The 5,576-nt window shown below is 29.4% G+C and overlaps 1 long non-coding RNA gene across 1 annotated transcript; it reads left to right on the forward strand.

Annotated features, from left to right (window-relative positions):
* Positions 1–4,022: 4,022 nt before the first annotated feature.
* On the forward strand, positions 4,023–5,352 carry LOC142239039 (uncharacterized). The gene is made up of 3 exons (XR_012722899.1): positions 4,023–4,351; positions 4,417–4,780; positions 4,845–5,352. It is a non-coding gene; the product is annotated as an uncharacterized LOC142239039 (long non-coding RNA).
* Positions 5,353–5,576: the final 224 nt, after the last annotated feature.

Genomic DNA, 5,576 nt, shown 5'->3' on the forward strand with positions numbered 1-5,576 from the left:
TATAAGTGATGTCCATCAAATTAAATAATCCACCTACACGGACGAAAAATACTGTTTTTCATATGTTTGGTGTAAAAATTATATGTTTGGAACTCAAATTTTTTAACACATTATTTTTAAGTGCAAGCATATAGTGTTCATAAACTAACATAACATGTTTAGTACATATATGTTAATATGTTAGAACATATTATGTTTCGGACATAAAATTTTTGTAAATATAATATGCTTGGATGCAAACATATATTAATTTAGAAATAGCATATAAACATATAACATATGTGTTTAGAAAGAGAGACCTGGAGTAAAATAATGGAAGTAACCAATTGGTGCCTTAATAATATGTATACCCAAAGAAAAATTCATTAATATTTTTTCTACCAGTGTATGCCTAAGGTGAAACATAATATGTTTGAATAATACAAACAATATTTTGTTTGGACCAATCCTGAAAATATATATGCTTGAAGCACACTGTGTTTGGTGTATATGTTACAGAAGCGATTTTTATTTTTTTGAGGGTGTAGTGAAAGTAGCCAAGCACCCTAGACGTTTGTGACATTAGAATTAATTTTAGAATACAGGGTCAGAATCGATTGCGAACAGCAATCGTCTAATAAAGGAAACAGATGAGAATGGAGAAACAGGAAAGTCTTTCGATTTCTAATTTTATATACTAAAGTACAAATTACTACACCCTCAAAAAAAAAAATAACCTATGTAACATAAACTCCCAAACATGTTCTACTTCAAGCATATATATTTTCAGAATTTCTTCAAACAAAAAATTGTTTGTACTGTGCAAACATATTATGTTTTACCCTTAGCATATAGCTAACATTACATTTTCTAAACATTTGTGTGACAATGTGTTATATATATAAAGGGTGATTTGTTAAGAGCTTGATAACTTTTTTCAAAAAAAAAAACGCATAAAGTTTGCAAAATCTCATCGGTTCTTTATTTGAAACGTTAGATTGGTCCATGACATTTACTTTTTGAAGATAATTTCATTTAAATGTTGACCGCGGCTGCGTCTTAGGTGGTCCATTCGGAAAGTCCAATTTTGGGCAACTTTTTCGAGCATTTCGGCCGGAATAGCCCGAATTTCTTCGGAAATGTTGTCTTCCAAAGCTGGAATAGTTGCTGGCTTATTTCTGTAGACTTTAGACTTGACGTAGCCCCACAAAAAATAGTCTAAAGGCGTCAAATCGCATGATCTTGGTGGCCAACTTACCGGTCCATTTCTTGAGATGAATTGTTCTCCGAAGTTTTCCCTCAAAATGGCCATAGAATCGCGAGCTGTGTGGCATGTAGCGCCATCTTGTTGAAACCACATGTCAACCAAGTTCAGTTCTTCCATTTTTGGCAACAAAAAGTTTGTTAGCATCGAACGATAGCGATCGCCATTCACCGTAACGTTGCGTCCAACAGCATCTTTGAAAAAATACGGTCCAATGATTCCACCAGCGTACAAACCACACCAAACAGTGCATTTTTCGGGATGCATGGGCAGTTCTTGAACGGCTTCTGGTTGCTCTTCACTCCAAATGCGGCAATTTTGCTTATTTACGTAGCCATTCAACCAGAAATGAGCCTCATCGCTGAACAAAATTTGTCGATAAACACATTTCGAACCGAACACTGATTTTGGTAATAAAATTCAATGATTTGCAAGCGTTGCTCGTTAGTAAGTCTATTCATGATGAAATGTCAAAGCATACTGAGCATCTTTCTCTTTGACACCATGTCTGAAATCCCACGTGATCTGTCAAATACTAATGCATGAAAATCCTAACCTCAAAAGAATCACCCTTTATATATATATATATATATATATATATATATATATATATATATATATATATATATATATATATATATATATATATATATATATATATATATATATATATATATATATATATATATATATATATATATATATATATATATATATATATATATATATATATATATATATATATATATATATATATATATATATATATATATATATATATATATATATATATATATATATATATATATATATAGAGCTTCGACTGTATATGTATGTTTGTATAGGTTTATACACACATATACTGTTTGTATGGGATGTTAACACCAACGCACATAAACATGCTAACATTTCGGTCTTCCCCAATGTCAATCAGTAAGGGCACAGACATAACATGTTCTGTGCATCAAGGGAGCGAACGTTTTATTAGAAAACTGTAGTCCTTCAACTGTTTTGATATAAGGACGAAACGTCTTTGTTTTATTAACTGCGTTTTGCACTATAAGTGATGTCCATCAAATTAAATAATCCACCTACACGGACGAAAAATACTGTTTTTCATATGTTTGGTGTAAAAATTATATGTTTGGAACTCAAATTTTTTAACACATTATTTTTAAGTGCAAGCATATAGTGTTCATAAACTAACATAACATGTTTAGTACATATATGTTAATATGTTAGAACATATTATGTTTGGGACATAAAATTTTTGTAAATATAATATGCTTGGATGCAAACATATATTAATTTAGAAATAGCATATAAACATATAACATATGTGTTTAGAAAGAGAGACCTGGAGTAAAATAATGGAAGTAACCAATTGGTGCCTTAATAATATGTATACCCAAAGAAAAATTCATTAATATTTTTTCTACCAGTGTATGCCTAAGGTGAAACATAATATGTTTGAATAATACAAACAATATTTTGTTTGGACCAATCCTGAAAATATATATGCTTGAAGCACACTGTGTTTGGTGTATATGTTACAGAAGCGATTTTTTTTTTTTTGAGGGTGTAGTGAAAGTAGCCAAGCACCCTAGACGTTTGTGACATTAGAATTAATTTTAGAATACAGGGTCAGAATCGATTGCGAACAGCAATCGTCTAATAAAGGAAACAGATGAGAATGGAGAAACAGGAAAGTCTTTCGATTTCTAATTTTATATACTAAAGTACAAATTACTACACCCTCAAAAAAAAAAATAACCTATGTAACATAAACTCCCAAGAATATATATTTTCAGAATTTCTTCAAACAAAAAATTGTTTGTACTGTGCAAACATATTATGTTTTACCCTTAGCATATAGCTAACATTACATTTTCTAAACATTTGTGTGACAATGTGTTATATATATATATATATATATATATATATATATATATATATATATATATATATAAAATTTCTACGAATCTTCTAAATTTATATATGTTTGCATCCACATACATTTTATTTAAGAAAATAAACATATACGTCCCAAACAGCCAATAATTGTTTATGAGTATTATATGCTTGCACTTAAAATATATATTGTGTTTAAAAGTTTGATTTCCAAAAACAAAATTTATGCAGAAGTCTAATAAGATACCAATGCCATTCAATTTCGACGTGACTAATTATATCATGTTTATTCTTTACAAAGGTTATTTTTGAATTCGCGGCACTAGTTGCCTTATAATTGCAACCATGTCATGTAAGAGAGATATCATCGCTGTAAGCAGCGTTGCCATTTTGTCGGATCGGACTAAAATTGGTCCGATGATCGGACCAAATATAAATTTATCATCCATTTTTTTTTATTAATTAATTTTTTTGTAACATATTTAATAATCTTTCAACTATGGGATTAGATACCATTTGAAACAACTACCAAATGAAATGTTTTAATTCTCATTGTATTAAGACATTTATCGAACGTTTTGTTTTCATAAAGGCGATGTTGGATGATTTGTAACACCGACCATTCCAAAAGGCTTTTACCATAATAATATTAATCATTTTTGATTTAGTTTAATTTTTAATAATATAAATTAGTTTTTAGGCATGTTTATTCTAAATTGAAAATTTGGTCCGCTGGAGTGAATTTTGGTACGATATTGGAAACAATTTGTTCCAAAATAAAATGTTATTGTGGCAACGCTTATTGAAAAACAAATGAGAGAAATAAAGTCATTCGTAGTTGCAAAGCTAAGTAGCAAAGCTAACCCAATAAACACAGAATGAGCGTTTTTCAAATGCAACACCTTTTCAGTTTGAGGGTAAATATCATTTTCAACATAAATTCAACTTGACTTGAAACAGCTCATCTTCAATACATCTTCAAATTGTTTGCGAATTACAACCAATTTGGCAAAATGTTGACGAAAACTTTGAAAATGTGTTGAAGATAATTGGAGAAAACTTTGACAAAACACTACCCTGAAATGCAACGAAAAAACCACATGGTTTTCAATACTACTTTGGACAACAAAGTTCGTGGAAGAAATACAAAAATGTGGAAATTTTTTAATAATCAATTGAAATTGCTTATAATAATTGGTAAGTAAAACTAAAACACGAAATGAAAACTTTAAGGAAGTCACTAAAATCAAATCTCTTTGCAGACAACTAAAATATTTGGATGCTGATTCTTGGACACATTAAGAGACTGGCCGATGAAAAATGATAGTGGCTTATCGAGAAGAGAAAGTTTCCATAAATCAAAGTGCAACCAAAAAAACTTGGTATTTATTATATTCCATATCAACAACTACTGGATGATAATTCGCATCACATCGATAGTTTAATTTACATCGCATCATCGGTTTAATTTGTTATTTTGTGAATTGAAATTGCTGGAAATTTATTCCAATTATCTAGTCATCAAGTTCCTGAAAATTGCCCATGTTTTAATAACAACAATTTTGTAACACCAACGTTCTTGAGGAAAACATGAGGTACGTGGTCAGTTGGAAGAAATACAAATTGGTAAGTCAAAATAAAAAGTGAAATGAAAACATAATGGAAATCACAAAACTCGATTGTTTTGCAGAAAACTAAAATCATTGGATGGTATATTCTTGGAAGATGTTGGCCGATGACAAACCGATGAAGGGAACAACAAAGAAAAGTTTTCAGAAAACTTACAAGGTGCAACCAATTAAAACAAAGTGCAACAATTCCTTTATCAAGAACTGGATGAAAATGTGCATTACACCAATTTACATCCCGTCATCAGTTTGATATTTTGTGATTTCCTCTTGCTGGAATCTATTCTAACACACAAGCCAGCAAGTTCCTCGATAGTAATTATTTCAAATTGCCAGGATATTAATTAATAGTTATTTGACACCAACATTATGGAGGAAATGGAATTATACATGTAAAAATGTTTAAGATATTTAAAGTTGTATTCATAGTTTTATTTATTAATACGTTTAATAAGATAATTACATTTTGATTGGTATTATATTATTATTTTTATATATTATTAATGTTATTTTTAAGATTATTATATTTGTTAACGAAAAAAATAATAAAATTTACAAAATCTCTAGAAATTTAGTATTGACTTTCAGTTAGAACTAGGATTGACTTTCATACAAATTGTGGTTTGAAAGTATTCGCAACAATGCTAATTTTTTATTTTTATCACATTGAAAACTGTTTGAGAAATTATTGAGTAGCGATGCATTTCAATTTGAGGATTACAATTGAGAAATTATTGCTATTGTGTTGAATTTTACTGTTGAGGGTAATGTCTGTTTTTTGTTGAGAACGCGAT

The sequence above is a fragment of the Haematobia irritans genome, chromosome 5, assembly GCF_050003625.1.
Source record: "Haematobia irritans isolate KBUSLIRL chromosome 5, ASM5000362v1, whole genome shotgun sequence".
Taxonomy (NCBI): Eukaryota; Metazoa; Arthropoda; class Insecta; order Diptera; family Muscidae; genus Haematobia; species Haematobia irritans.